We start from the raw sequence: 16,977 nt of genomic DNA on the forward strand, positions 1-16,977 counted from the left end.
CAGGGAATAGAGCTTTCTCATTGATACTGGGGCCACTAGGTCCTGTATCCGTGAGAGAGGACTCCCACTGTCAAATTCATCAATGGACACACAGGGGATCTCCGGGGAAGTGATGAGGGTTCCAGTAACCAAACCTGTGGATATGGAGATAGGAGGGGGGGGGGGAAGTATGTTAACAGCAGTCTCTTATTCTCCCCCACGGCCCCAGCAAACTTGTTAGGACGTGATCTTATGGCAAAATTAAACATGTCCATCCACTTTAAGGAGGAAGGGACAATGGTTTGCTCAACGCCAGGAATGTCTCGCACACGTATCATGACAATGGTCACTCACCACCCAGACGGTGACCGAACCAGAGCTAGGCCTATAGACATCACAGAACTAAAAGGAAAGCTAGTTGAATTGCCAAGGAACTTCCTGTTCCGCCGCCCGAGCCCCTTGTCAGAAAAGCTGAATTCTGAAGTCTCAGGTAAAGATCTCTTACTGGAGCTGGAAGCTGTGGAGATATCCTCCACCTGGGGGATGGTGATGGCCAGTGATTATACCTATACGATGTGGGCCTGTTTTATCTTTCATGACCCCAATATAAAAATAAAAGATATATCAGATGACCAGTTGTTTGCCGATGACCCCACAAGATCAGTGTTAGTTTTTCAAGACAGTATTCCATTGCGTACTACGCTGGAAACAAGGTCTGCAATACCAAAGATTGTTTCTGGTCCTAGTAAGGACAATGACCTTGCGCAGGTACCCTCTGCTTTGTGGACCAAAGGCCCCCACGATGTGGGCCTCGTCCGCACAGCAGTCCCATTCAGAATAACGTTGAAGGAAGGAGCAATACTACCAAGGGTAAGGCAATACCCTCTATCCAAAGAAGCAGAGGAGGGCATCGCCCCAGTTATACAGGCATTGGTAGAGCAGGGAGTCATATGCCCAGGTATATCCCCATGAAACACCACAATTTACCCTGTCAGGAAGGCCAAGGGTAATTCATGGCGCATGATTCAAGACCTGCGCCCCCTTAATGACATAGTGATACCAGAATTCCCTGTAGTACCTGATCCTTCCGTTATCCTGACTAACATACCCAAAGATGCTAAATACTTCTCAGTCATAGACTTGAAAAATGCATTCTTTAGCATTCCACTACACCCAGATAGTCAATACTTGACTGCATTCTCATTTCGTGGCTCCCAGTACCTCCATTCTCATCTACCTCGGGGGTACTGTGAGTCCCCTAGTGTCTTCAACAGAGCAGTCAAAAATGACCTCGCTAATTTTCAAAGTGACAGTAAAATACTGCAGTATGTCGATGACTTACTAATTTGTAGTGCCACAGAAGAACAGTGCAGAAAAGACACTGTGTCTCTGCTTTTCACCCTCGCTCAACGAGGCTACAAAGTAGACAGAGACAAATTACAATATTTCCAGGAAGAAGTCCATTATTTGGGACAATTGCTATCAGCCTCAGGTCGCCGAGTTACACCTGAAAGAGCAGCATCAATTAGACAGATGATTGAGCCTGAGACAGTGAAGGGAATGCAAATTTTCTTGGGCCTATGCAACTATGTCAGACAATGGGTTTTTGACTATAGCACCCTGATAGCCCCTTTGCTCACAACTATCAAACAGGCAAAGACACAGCAAGACAGAATAACATGGACTGCAGAAATGCGAAAAACATTTCACAAACTAAAGACAGAGATAACAAATGCACCAGTGTTAGGAACACCAGACTACACTACAGAGTTTTTCCTTTTTTGCCACTGCAATGGCCAGGTGATGACGGCTGTACTCACCCAAAAGTACCCTTTAGGCCACAAACCAATTGCATACTTTAGTGGCCTATTTGATCCTGTTATGAAAGGCCATTACCCCTGTGAGCAAGCTTTGGCAACAGCAGCCTTTGCAGTTGAGAAAAGTGCCCCCATTGTAATGGGTTCACCTCTGACGCTGTATGCAGAACATGCAGTGTTTGTAATAATTCAGATGGCTAAGACGACACTTACAACACAGAGAGTATCAGGCTATGAGATAATTTTATCACTACCATCTCTCAAGGTAGTCAAGTGTCATACAGTCAACCCTGCTACTTTCTTTGCACCCCCAATTGAAGGTGCAGATAGTGACCCCCATGACTGTGCAACATATACTCCAGATGAGTGTTGCCAAGCAAGAGAAGACCCCATTCCAGGGAGCGTTGTATATTTTGTAGATGGATCTTCCACAATAGATCAGGACACAGGAATACGACATACATGGGCAGCAGTGGTCAGAGACATGCAGCATGAGTCTTCAGATACTTTGCAGATAGCAGAACAGATAACTTTGCCATCCCATTATTCTGCTCAAGCTGCTGAGCTAGTAGCACTGGTGGCGGCCCTTAAACAGGGTGAAGGCGAAACAATTACATTGTATTCTGATTCCGCCTACGACACTACAACAGTGCATTCCAGCATTATGCGGTGGAGCCGACGGGGATTCCTGAAATCCGATGGAAGTCCTGTCATGCATCGCCCTCTTTTAAAAGACCTGATTGTAGCTCTAGCTCCAGCACATGCAGTTGCTGTAGTAAAATGCGCAGCTCACACCAATTCTCAAGACTTTGTGTCCCGTGGAAATGCCTTGGCTGATTGGGCAGCCAAGGAAGCAGCCAAACTCCCTCTAAACAATGTACCTGCCACAATTCTATTAACGACTGACACAGCAGCTAGCGACACAGATGCATCTTATGATCCCCTGGACCCTTCTAGGCATTATACAGAAACAGCTCACCTACATCTAAGAGAGATACAGGAAAATGCTCCAGACTGAGGAAATATGAATTTTTATGATCAATTGTGTCCCCTATCTAGACCCCAACGGCTCCATGTACATGCTACAAGTACATGTATGTTCCCTCCACTTCAAGCTATGAAGACGCAAATACAATTGTGTCCAACGTTAATATATCCTCTTTCAGATCCGCCATGAATGGGTCAGATATTCTGTTCCTAAGTATGCCTTGCCACCGTCTTTATATGGTATACTTTTCACGTTTTCCAGCTCTGGCAAGGTAGGCCCTGAATTCTGCCATCGAGCTTTTCCTGCTTCTGCCTCTGAATGCTCCAGCCTGGACCTGTATCTGTATCCATGAACTTTGTCTTACTTCCTGCGCGGCTAACGGTGCCTAGCCCGGCCTGTTGCCTGCCAAAACTGTATTCAGCCTTCAAGTTATCTGCTCCGCTCCTCGAGAAATGCATTCCTGTCTAGTGGCTTAGGTAAACATCCCTTCAGCTGCAGAGCAAAGGGCCCGGCCTTACTGTCTCCGTACAAGTAATTCATGACTTTCGTTACCATGGTAGGCCCATGCCCCCTCGCATCTCATGTAGACACTTAGACGCTTGTACACGCACTAGCAGTCAGTATAGAATAGGCTCTGTCCGAAAAGACCTTTCCTTCCAGATAATATAGTTCCTTAAACACAAGATATTAGATACGATTTGGGATTAGGTTGTCCTGACATCCCAGACTTTTGTCTCCTCATGTAGGGCTAAATGTCAAGTTCCCTTCACCCTCTAGTTACACGTCAATCACACGTCATGCGGCTGCGCGCGCATCTCTGCCATGTATTTCTGCTGACTTTGCAGGATTCTTTTATGGATCCACCCACTTGTGTCATCATCATAATGACGTTTCTAGTATACGCCTTTATGCACGCCTATTGTAACGCCTTTTTCATTACGTATGTGTATTCTTATCTCTCTTCTCAGCTGTAACGCCTTCTGCATATGTCTTTACTGTAATGCATTTTACTATAAATATGATAACCTGTCAATAATGTATTGCTGATCCCTTCCTGAACCTTCGTGGTGACGGAACTCGATTGCCTGGTTCGAACCATCATTCCTTTGTAAGGAATAAATTCCCTTTTATAAACCTCAAATACCACGGATTCTGCCTCTTATTTTTACTGAGTTATTCTTATTGAATTTTACCGCATAAATTAAGTCTAGGTAATTTAAATTTACCACATAATTGGCGCCCGAACAGGGACACCTCTCACACCCTACGCGCCGGAGGTGCGTTGCAGACCCGGTCTCCTGCCACAGCCGGACGGACAATTACGCGTACCCGCAGGATTTCCTGTATCTCCCTCAGGCCAATGGGGGCGACTGAGGCTGCGATCAACACCCAGACGAGGCGGTGAGGAGTGCGGAGAATCCCGACCAGAGCCTAGCTGAGAGAGCAAGATCCGAGGTATACAGAGGCCCACCAGATTCCGAAGTTCCGAAGTATCTAAGTCACGAGTCGAGTCCAGTCCAGTTTGGTCTAGTCCAGTCCAGACTTCCGAGGCCTTCCGTTCCGTGCTTCCCGGTGAGTACCGTTGCTGGGGACGCATCTAGACGTGCACATTAGTTTGTGCCGGTCAAGACGGGTTTGGGTACACAGACCTGGTCTGCACTGTTTTAGCAGTGTATCTGTACTGTTTAGCAGTACATACAGTATATTTAGTATTATGCAGTTAACTAGTTTTATTCTAATTATTATTGTTCGTTTCTAAAAAGTTTGTGATATGTTTTAAATGTCGTGGTATGAGTGACTGTTCGATCTTCATTATTGTGGTTATTGTAATTATTGTGTTCAAGACCGAGATTAAGTAGCAAGGTTCAAGATGCCGTTATTTTCAAAATTAAGACAGATAAAAACTAGAAAAGGGATACTCGAGGAAGCTGTTCCCATTCCACCTAGGGACACTCCGGGGTACTTTATGTACCATAAACATGGCCTAGATGCCGTATTATATCTTGATCTATGAGTGGACTACACCAAGGATTTAGCAGAGAGTCAGAGATGGCCCGCTGCTGGAACATGGGATGCAGATTGCATCATGAGAGTAGAAGAAGTATTATGGAAAAAGAAAGCCAGACAGTCACAGAAAGATGCCATTGAATTATGACGTAAAGAATCGCATAGGCGCACAGAGAAAGGGCTCAGAAAAGAAGAGAAAAGTAGGGAAGATTCAGAAAGAGCCCGAGAAAACATATTAATTGACGAAGGCATCCGAGTAAAAACAGAACAAGTAGACAGACAACGAAACACTCTTATGAATGGTATGTATCCTCTTCTGGCCGAGGGTTTGCCTAAGGCCACCATGGAGGTACCAAAAGATCTGCCACCTCCATTACTCCCGATTAAAGTACATCCCAAGACCGCAAAGGACATTTTCCTTTCTTCCTATTTAGATGATGCAGCCCCCGAATATGCTAATGGTGCGCAGCCACGTACACCACCTGTTAACGACGCTCAACCCCAAGATCAGCCGCCCCCACCTCCGCAGCAACAAACTCCTCCTAACGTTCTAAACATTCCATCTGCTTCTACAGTTCTTCCTGCATCCACACTCTCTACCCTACACCCAACAAACCCTTTTGGACTTGGCACCTCAGGAGGTGCGACAGGAGGTTTTTCCACGCCACCGCCAGCAACTAGATTGACTTATAGGGATTTAGCACACCAACGTACACCCCAAAGAGCTAATGACAATATATTAAATGAGCCTCTTACAGATTGTAGATATGATCCAGTGCCAGGTAAACACGACAGAATGTTGCTATCTTCAGTACGTTTACGACGAGTTGCAAACTATTTAATGACATTACCAGGAATGGTTGAACATCTAGACAAAATATATCGCTTTGTCCAAACAGGGCAAGGTCCTGAAAGTATTGGCGAGGCCATGGAATACCAGAAAGTAGACATGCAAAAATTATTGTTACGCTTTTTCATAAACTGCTTGATCAGAAACAGAGATAGGCCTGAGGTAGATCCGGAGGAAATGCAAGTACTTACCAGATGGGGTCAGAATATATCAGACGGAAAACATGATAAACAGAAGTATATAGAAGTCATGTGCCGAAAGATCAGAAAAGAAGTAGAACGAATACATGAAAGAAGATTAGAAGCAGATAAAACTGAATCAGAGGAAGAGGAGGAGGAACAGTCAGAAATGAACACAGGACAATTAGAATTACCAGCTAGACAAACGATAGCTTATGTAGGAAAAGGAAGATCTTTCAATAATCCAATGCGTCCGATACGTCCAGAATGTAACAGAATTTTTCAAACAGTTATCTCAAATCCAAGGACCCCTGAACACTTATTCCAGGCTACTGATAAACTACTTCGAGAACGAAGGGGGTACCATGTGCTCGATTCTATGGATGAACAAGAATTAGCCAGGTCAGCAGTACAATGGGCTGACAGCTCTGAAAAATACAGTGATGATGCGCTAGCACACACGTTTCTGAATCTCACCCCAGATGAGCAGTGTTTAGCTAGTATATACATGATACAACATCTCCTTATATTATATAAAGGCCAACACTCCGATCCTGGTCCCCTACCTGATATACTGATAGAACTACTCATGAATAAATGGAGAGGTCTAGGTACCGATCTAATTAAAGTAATTCTAGAATACCGACATAGATATAGTGCCTTTTTGTGTCTAGAACATGATCCAGCTCCTTCCATGGAGGGAAAAACGTATTACATAGACAGACAGAATCCCTTACGCGAAGTACACCCAGTTAGGAATGATGATAATACTTTTAGACGCGTGTTTGTGTACACGCCCATAACTAAAATAGAACTATTGGAAATGAAAAAATTAGTGCCCAGCCATGACAAAGATCCAGCAGGTTTTCACCGTGAACTAAAGGACATGTTACTCATGGGTGATTATACCTATCCTGACATTATGAAAATATTGAAAGTATTATTGCCTGCCGGTATTTACGAGAAACTCAAAGAAAAAGAGTGGGAAGTGGGAGACCAAAAGATTGATTGGACAGTATTAGAAAACGAAGAAAATGCCCGAACTGCAGGCGTAGGGCTTGGGGACAAAACTAAAGCATTACCAGGATTATTAGTACAAGTATTGCCACGTTTATTAACTACGAAAAAGGAAGACTGGGGAGCAATCTCAGCTTGTAAACAGAAACCCGATGAAGACACTAGTGATTTTTATTCCCGATTTGAAAAATGTTTTGGTATTAATAGCGGCCTGAAAGCAAGTAGCGATTCATATCCACATCTTTTTGTAACAAAACTAGTCGAGAATTCTCTGCCACAGGTCAAAAACAGAGTATTGAAAGTTGAGAGCACTTGGCAAGCTAACACTCCTTCACAAATGTTACAAATGTTACAGTATCACCAAAATAGAATTAGAGAAGAACAAGAACACGAACAAAGACGTATGAAAGACACGAAAATGAAAATGCTCGTCGCTCAGTCAGTTCCAGCTGACGGTCATAAAAAGGGTGCGACACAGTCCAGTAATTCAGCGGTTCCCGTTAAAGGGACATGTAACTATTGTAAACAGCCAGGTCATTATATAAACGACTGTGCAGTTCTGAAACATAATATCTCTACGGGTAAAACCAAAGAGAGACCACGTCCGCCTAGACAGGATCAGATCCAACAACAAGCATCTCAACATGTACAGCCTATGCCGGTTCCACAACAGACCGTAGTGGTACCACAACCACAGCCACAGCCTATTGCCGCAACACAAAACACGGCACAACAGATGTACCAGTATGCACAAAATGACTATCCAGATTATCAGCGCTACACATGAAATAGCCTAGAGAGGGAAGTTGGCTTACCCCTTATTGAGGTTCCTGTAGATCAAGAGGGTCCTTATGTACAGAGTCAAGTATTAGGGAAAGACAGAAAGTTTCTACTTGATACAGGGGCAAGCAGAACAACTATAAGTCACGACGAAGTCCCAGGGGCACCCCTCTCAGGCTCACAAAATATTTCCCTTGGTTTTTCAGGAAAGCCTACTATTAACGAAGTATCACAACCGCTTCCACTTACAGTTGGTCCATTGACACGGACTACAGATCTATTGCTTACAAAATCATGCCCAGAAAACTTGTTAGGTATAAAAACATTGAAAGCTCTAGGAGCTATAATATGTTGTTCTCCGGACGGAGTACGACTATTTTTGCGTGACTTTAAAGGTCACTACGTGTCAAGAGACATGGATCACCGGTTACAGAATCTACCTGCACATTTATGGGCAAAAGGCCCCACTGATGTAGGTTGTATGCACATTACACCATATCGAGTCACACTCAAAGCAGGAGTGGTATTACCACGAATGCGACAATACAAGTTACCTCCAGATGCTGTAGTGGCTTTACTGCAAATCATTGACGAGCTCATTGCACAAGGAGTGGTTGTAGAAACCGACTCCAATGTATGTAATTCTCCGATCATTCCGATTCTTAAACGAACTGATCCAAAAGCACCCCCAGTATATCGATTAGTTATTGATCTGCGCGAATTGAATAAATGCATTGTACCACAATATCCCGTGGTCCCAGATATCTCTTCATTACTGACAGCTATTGATTCAGAAGCAACGTTCTTTACTGTAATTGACCTCAAGAACGCCTTCTTTAGCGTCCCAATCGATCCGGAAAGCCAATATTTGTTCGGATTTAGTTTAAATGGACGAAGCTTTAAATTCGCACGCGCACCTCAAGGATTTACAGAAAGTCCTAGCATCTACAGCCAAGCACTGAAAAGACAACTTGACAGTATCCACATGCCAGTTAACACTGCACTGCTTCAGTATGTCGATGATCTGCTGATCACCGCCCGAAGCGAACCCGAATGTGAAAAAGCATCACTGACGGTTTTACATTTTCTAGCCGACAAGGGGCACAAGGTGTCCCCTTCGAAGCTGCAATTCTGTGCCCAGCAAGTTGTGTACCTTGGGCACTTGCTGTCCAAGGGGGGGAGACAGCTCACACCTGACCGCATCCAGTTAATTGTAAACATGCCACCACCCAAGACACAAAAGGAGGTACGGGCCTTCATAGGCCTCACTTCGTACTGTAGGCAGTGGATTCCCCAATATGCATTTTTAGCAAAACCACTCATTCAGTTGACAACCCAGGAGGCAGCGACATCGACTGTCCTCCCTTGGACTCCAGAACATACACAAGCTTTTGAAGACTTAAAGAAAGCTTTATGCCAAGCACCTGTTTTAGCGACACCATGTTACAGTAAGCCTTTTACACTCTTTGTTACAGAACGTGAAGGTACTGCTTTGTCAGTACTCACTCAGGAACAAGCAGGATCACACAAGCCATGTGCTTACTTTTCTAGCACGTTAGATCCCGTAGCTCAAGCTCTTCCTGCGTGCCTGAAATCAGTCGCAGCGACAGCTCTAGCGATCAGACAAAGAGATTCCATAGTATTAGGACATCAATTGACAGTACAAGTACCACATGCAGTAGAGGTTCTCTTGAACCGGACACAAACACAACACTTGACTATAGCACGACTGACAGGTTACGAACTAACATTGTTTCAGCCACACATAGAAATCAGACGTTGTAGTACATTAAATCCTGCCACACTTTTGCCATTAAGTGGAACAGACCCACTGGCACATGATTGCATCGAAGTCATTACTATTACGACAAAACCCAGACAAGACTTGACAGACGTCCCATTACCAGACCCAGACCTGACATTTTATGTAGATGGTTCATGTATGAGAACAAGTACAGGAGAGTTAGTGGCCGCTTATGCAGTCACGACAGACACCGAAGTCATTGAAACAAATTGTATTGACACATTATCAGCTCAAGCAGCAGAGCTTATTGCTCTGACACAAGCCTGTATTCAAGCCAAAAATAGAAAAGTTAACATATACACAGATTCACGTTATGCATTCGGAGTTGTACACGACTTCGGAGTCCTTTGGCGAGAGAGAGGTTATTTGACTTCTCACGGTGCCAACATTCAACACGGTCCCCTCATTCAAGCTCTGTTAGATGCAATACATCTACCTACTTCAATATCTATCATGAAGTGTAAGGCCCATACAAAAGTCACCGATATCATTTCCCAGGGTAACGACCTAGCAGACCGAACAGCTAAGCAAACAGCACAGAATAGGACTCATGCAACTGACTTGACAAAGACAATAGTTCCGACGCCGACACACTGCATGACAGTTAGGGATCCCGCCCTTGATGTAATTGACATACAGACACATGCTACACCAGAGGAAATAAAGAAATGGACTGAATTAGGAGGGATCCAAACAGATCAGGGATGGATGACGAAGGGAAAATCGATATGGTTTCTCCCCGACTCAATGGTTCAAGTTATCATTAACACAATACATAGTCCAGCACATCTAGGAGAAAAAGCTATGTTAGACAGTATTCAACACATTTGGTTCAACAAACACTTACGAGCTGCAGCCAAACAGAAAGTCCGAACTTGTAAGATTTGTTGTCAGTTCAATCCAGGTAAAGGCGTACCTGTAGAGCAGGGTGGATTTCAACCTCCCGATCACCCTTTTGAAGTCCTCCAGATGGATTATATCCAGATGGAACGATGTCGAGGATTCAAATATGTCCTCGTAGTTGTATGCGCTCTTTCCCGTTGGACAGAGGCATATCCCGTCTCAGATTACACTGCCCCGACTACTGCCAAACAGTTAGTTCGTGAATTCTTCCCACGGTATGGTTTGCCCCGTATCGTGTACTCAGATAATGGCCAACCGTTCTCATCCGAGCTAATGAAACACATTTCACTCTTGTTAGGCTATCAATGGAAATTCCACTGTGTCCGACATCCCGAGGCAGCAGGTCTCGTGGAACGTCATAATCAGACCCTGAAAATACGACTTTCTAAAATCTGTAGAGAGAAAGGTGTCGACTGGATAGTAGCCTTACCAGTTGCACTCTTTTACATGAGAATGGTAGCACATTCTCGCACAGGGCTATCCCCGTACGAGGTGGTCTTTGGTAGGCCACCAAATATGTGGGGGACGCCTATACCTCGTAAAATCACTGATGTTGATTGTAATATGCTGACAGATTACCTTGCTTCCTTGATGTCTGCACTACAATCTTGCCGTTCACAGGTAGCTGCAGCCTTTCCCGACAACACCGAGGTGAAGCCCCATGAAGTGGTTCCTGGAGACTTGGTCTTCATAAGAAACTTCGACAGGAGGAGCCCGTTGGAGCCTCGCTGGCAAACGCCAAAGCTGGTACTTCTAACCACGAGGACAGCAGTGAAGGTCGAGGGTCGCAAGGGTTGGTTACACTCGAGCCATATTAAGAAATTTCATGGACTACCATCTGATTTGAACTCTCAGCCCTGCCCCCTTCCACAGACTGACTCAAAACCCCCCCTGGTTGAAAAGACCGAATCACAGGAATACAAACTGAAACTAAGGTCTAGCAAGTCAGACAATTCGATTGTTTAAGTCCTCTCCAAGGTGAATCGGTTGAATAAGTCTCTGACATGTATCCTCTAGACCGAATTAGAGAGAGAAATAGACAGAAACAGCTTGAGAAAGATGCATATTGTAAATCACTTCATAGTCACTGTATAGTGACATTGTTGATTATGTTTTTTCTAAGTCTTTTTATTATTGCTGCAAGTATACTGTTGCACATGTACTATCCTATTTTCAAGCGTGCTCATTCTGCTTACAATGTTACTGCCGAACATTCTTTTAGTGAACTACCTCCACATGAGTTGTCCTATAGATTTGCGCTGCGCAACAACACATTCATTAGTATGTTACATCATTCCCATCAGACCAGCAATGCTACAAATTGTTGGATATGTGGCCGACTTCCTCCCTATCAGAAGTACAAAGGAGTTCTGCCTCTCTTTCCGTACCCGTTCACACACAATGGTTCCTGTGGAGCATGGTTTAGTTTGATTAACTCTTTAGATTCAAACACTGTAGTTTACCAGAGCAACTGGGTATGGGGAAACCTGACCTTAGTTTTGCTTAAAGCCTGTTATCCTAACAAGGAGGGACTTCCCAAAAGAACAGGAACTGACCTAGAAAATGAAGTATATGGATTAGGTAATTTTACACTTAACCTCATGATTCTGAATGTTGAATCTGAAGCTGCACTAGTCTTGCCTGCTATGTCAGTATTTCCAGTCAAAGGTGAATTATGTGTAAGAAAGAATGGTTCAGTACACCTGGGTCATAGTAAATGTACTACTGTGATCGAATTCAATGATCAAGGCAAGTCTACATTTAGAGCTTCCCGTCATTCCTACTTCATATGTGGTCATACCGCATATATACGTTTACCTCTAGATTGGGAAGGTACCTGTTACATTGCATTCCTTCTGCCACCTGTTTTCCTAGCCCCTCCTGATTATCATAGAAATACCAATCTAGTACACCATAGACCCCAGAGAGATATCCCGATTGTTGACTACACTGAAACAGCATGGGAACAATATACAGACTTCAATAAAGGTCTCTTTCCTTACATAGGTGTTGTCTCAAATAGTAAACTGATACGTAGATTAACCAGAACCCTTGAAGCAGTAGTGAATGAAACTACTTCCGCCCTAGGCAACTTAACAGAGGAGCAGTCTGCGATGCGGATTGTTGTTCTCCAAAATCGTCTTGTCCTTGACCTCATCCTAGCCGATAGGGGCGGAGCTTGTAGGGTCATCGGATCAAGTTGCTGTGTTTTCATCCCAGAAAACGCGCCATCCGTATATAAAGCCATAACTCGTCTTCACAAGATTGCAAACCAGATACATCAGAATCCAGGCACCTGGACATGGTCCGGTTGGTTCTGGAGCGTGTTGTCAGCCTGGGGATGGAAAGTCCTATCCTTCCTAGGTATTGGCCTTCTCATAGTATTCAGTTGTTGCCTGTGTCTACAATGTGGTCCAGCGATTTGCGGCCTGTGTGCCACATCGTGTATTCCACGTTCAAGTTTTCGTTCAAAATCCCGGAAGAAGAAAGAAGAGCAAATGATGTTACATGAACAGATTGATGGATTCCTGAAGATCGATATTTCATGAAGGGTCCGTAGGGGACAAGGAGGGAATGAGGAAATATGAATTTTTATGATCAATTGTGTCCCCTATCTAGACCCCAACGGCTCCATGTACATGCTACAAGTACATGTATGTTCCCTCCACTTCAAGCTATGAAGACGCAAATACAATTGTGTCCAACGTTAATATATCCTCTTTCAGATCCGCCATGAATGGGTCAGATATTCTGTTCCTAAGTATGCCTTGCCACCGTCTTTATATGGTATACTTTTCACGTTTTCCAGCTCTGGCAAGGTAGGCCCTGAATTCTGCCATCGAGCTTTTCCTGCTTCTGCCTCTGAATGCTCCAGCCTGGACCTGTATCTGTATCCATGAACTTTGTCTTACTTCCTGCGCGGCTAACGGTGCCTAGCCCGGCCTGTTGCCTGCCAAAACTGTATTCAGCCTTCAAGTTATCTGCTCCGCTCCTCGAGAAATGCATTCCTGTCTAGTGGCTTAGGTAAACATCCCTTCAGCTGCAGAGCAAAGGGCCCGGCCTTACTGTCTCCGTACAAGTAATTCATGACTTTCGTTACCATGGTAGGCCCATGCCCCCTCGCATCTCATGTAGACACTTAGACGCTTGTACACGCACTAGCAGTCAGTATAGAATAGGCTCTGTCCGAAAAGACCTTTCCTTCCAGATAATATAGTTCCTTAAACACAAGATATTAGATACGATTTGGGATTAGGTTGTCCTGACATCCCAGACTTTTGTCTCCTCATGTAGGGCTAAATGTCAAGTTCCCTTCACCCTCTAGTTACACGTCAATCACACGTCATGCGGCTGCGCGCGCATCTCTGCCATGTATTTCTGCTGACTTTGCAGGATTCTTTTATGGATCCACCCACTTGTGTCATCATCATAATGAAGTTTCTAGTATACGCCTTTATGCACGCCTATTGTAACGCCACAGCGTATCCGGTCGTAGTTTGTACAATTCGATGGGAAGGCCATTAGGACCCATGGCCTTGCCGGAGGCGACCGAACGTATGGCGAGGGCAATCTCCTCAGATGTTGGGGTCGCGTCCAACAACACTTTATCCTCCTCCGAAAGGGAAGGCAGCGCAATGTCTTTAAGCAGGGCATGGGAATCCTCTTCCGAGCGGGAAGATACCGGGGAATACACCCCACGGAAATATTCTGCAAAGCAATCAACAATTTCTCCTGGTTCAGTGACACACACACCATCCAATTTCTCAATCGACGGGACAACTCGACTCGCTCTCTCCTTTTTATCCAGCCACGCAATCAGTTTACCAGCCTTATCACCCACATCATACAGTCTCCCCTGTTGCTCTCTACTGAGGCCCCTGGCTGCCTCCGTGACGAGGGCCTTGTAGTCCGCCTGCTTGAGTCGGAGAGCATGCAATTTGTCGTCCGTCACCCCACACTCCAAATCACCCTCCAACTCGGTTATCTCAGTTTCAATACGGGTCACCTCCTCCCGCTTGCGCCTCCGGGAATGGGAAATAAGGGACAGGGCCTCCCCCCGGAGTACCGTCTTAAACGCCTCCCACAGAGAAACCGCGGACGACACAGACCCCACATTGTCTTCAAAATATCGCTTAAGAGATTTAACCAAATCTGCGCGAATTGTGGGGTCACGCAGGTACCAGGGATTAATCGGGGCCACCCTCCCCTCCCCCCTCGGGACAATGTCGAAGTGCAACAGGAGCGGGGAGTGGTCTGAAATACCCCGCGCCAAATGTCGTACCTCCCCAACCCGCCCCGCCTGTACCGCTGGCATCAGGACATAATCAAGTCTCGAAAGACTGCCATGAGCCCCGGAATGAAAGGTGTACTGTATCTGCGTAGGATGTTTCAACCGCCAACAATCCACCAGCCCCAAGGTATCCAAGAGGCCGGACAACCACGCTTGGACACGGGGGAGATCCCTAGGAGGGTGACGATCCTCAGTCCCGGAAACCACAGCGTTAAAATCCCCCCCAACCACTAGAATCCCCTCCGGAAGGCCAAGGAGGAGGCGCCCCAGATCCGCAAAAGTAGTCGTTTGCAACCCTGGCGGGACATAAACAGAAACGAAAACAATCACTCTACCCTCCAATCTACCCACCAGAACCGTGTATCGTCCCCTGTCATCAGGGAGCACCTCATCAACTTCCAACGGGAGCGAGGTCTTAGCCATAATGCCCACACCCCTCGAACTAGACGTGAAGCCTGAGTGGGCCATAAGGCGATAGCCCCGTCTGTTCATGGCACGAAAGGAGTTTCCAATGAGGTGTGTTTCCTGCAGAAAGACTATATCTGGTGAAATTCGTTTTAGGAACTGCAGGACCACCCCCCGTTTTATCCTGTCCCCCAGTCCATTAACATTCCAGGACAAAAGACTCAGTCCCCTACCCCCCATCATAGCCGAAGTCGATCAATCGCCCGCCAGAGAGCACTTTAGAAATAGCACAACAATACTTCTGCCTTGTGGTACAAATAAACAATACCCAACCCCAACCCAACAACCCCAACAAAACTCCCCCCTCCCTGCACCCCTGCATGAGCCCAAACAGCCCCCCCAAATTGCAGTGTGCCTGTCGCCCCTATGTGATTTGAACTACTAAGACCCCCTAGAGGAGGAAGGAGAACCCCCTCGAGACCCAGCACCTCCTCCAATGGAGGGGAGACAAGACACAACAGACAAAAGACCCTAAGCTTGGCCGAAAGTGGCATCATCCGGAGTGAGCCCCCGTGTCAGTACCTCAGACCCGGTCCGGTGGGCACTCTCCTCCCGTCCCCCGTCCCCCATCCCGACCATGACCCCCAGACAAAGTGTCCAGCCAGTCCCCGGCCGTTTCAGGACGATCAAAAAAGTGAGTGCGACCATCCGCCTCCACCCGCAGCCTGGCCGGGAAGAGCATGGCGTATTTTAAGTTCATGCCTCGAAGCCGCCGCTTGACGCCCAGGAAACTCAGTCTCTGCTTCTGGACCGCCTGCGTGAAATCAGGATAAAAGTTCACTTCCATGTTCTCCAGCTTAATCGGCCCTTGCAGTCTGGAAGCTTGCAAAACCGCATCCCTGTCCCGAAAGTTGAAAATACGGGCAATAAGAGGCCGCGGAGGGGCTCCGACCTTCGGTCTGCCTCCGGGAACTCTATGGGCCCTCTCCACAGCAAAGAATTTACTCAGTCCTCGAGGCTGGAGATGGGTAGAGATCAGGTCCTCCACAAAGAGATCCGCCGCCGACTCCTCCCGTCCCTCGGGTACTCCGATGATACGGATATTATTCCTCCGGGCCCGGCTCTCGGAGTCCTCCAGGCGCCGATCCATGAGCGCACTTGCCTGACGGAGCCGGTGCACCTCCGTTTGAAGGGCCGCTACCTCAGTCGTGAGGCCCGACGCGGTGTGGGCCAAGGAGTCGACCCGGTCATTCGTCTTGGAGAGATCAGCTCTCACAAGGTTGACATCAATGAGGACCGCGTCGAGTTTGTGTGCCAAAGTGTCGAATTGCTGGCCCACCGAGGTCTTCATCTCAGCAATGGCGCCCATGACGTCTTGCAAAGTCAGATCCGTAGGCAAATCCGGGGCATCCGGGGGGCACTCGGAGGACTTGTGCGATCCGCCGGGAGATCCCTTCGGGAGGGTGTAGCGGTCCATGACGTTGGCCTGATGTGCGGTGCCACGCCGGGTCGACTTGGCCTTCAACCGATCCCCATCCTGCTTCGTGGCCATCGTCGTGTATCTCGCACCCGCACCAGCCACGCAGTGGAGAGCAGGCAATCAAGGCCAAGAGCCTCGGGGGCCACCCCAGGACGGCAGAGCGGGCCACCGCAGGCAGGCAGGCAGGGTCTCCCAGCGAGGCCACCCCAACACAAAGAAGCGCTGTGATCCCACTTGCGATAATGGCAAGGGGACTCAAAAGCGAAAGTGAAAGTGTGGGGTACGCGACTCGCCAGACCCAGCCCGCCGTTGTTGTTCACTTCGCCACTGGGTCGCCCCCAAACTCGAATCTGGGGTCAGGAGAGAAGTAGGCCGCAAACTTCAGTCGGTGCTCACTCCGGCACCCGGGGTACAATTCGAAAACGGAAAACGGGTACCACCTCGGCTCAGGCTCACCGACACAGTCCCCTCAACTGA

General features: G+C 46.7%; 1 protein-coding gene and 1 pseudogene across 1 annotated transcript in view; one reads left to right on the forward strand and one right to left on the reverse strand.

The window, feature by feature from the left end:
- The window catches only part of LOC146822902 (tyrosyl-DNA phosphodiesterase 2-like), a 243,948-nt gene that overhangs the window by 210,986 nt on the left and 15,985 nt on the right, over positions 1-16,977 (reverse strand). The window lies entirely within an intron of this gene.
- Positions 1,783-2,695, forward strand: LOC146822904 (uncharacterized; annotated as a pseudogene).

Source organism: Triturus cristatus, chromosome 5_2, assembly GCF_964204655.1.
Source record: "Triturus cristatus chromosome 5_2, aTriCri1.1, whole genome shotgun sequence".
NCBI classification, from domain to species: Eukaryota; Metazoa; Chordata; class Amphibia; order Caudata; family Salamandridae; genus Triturus; species Triturus cristatus.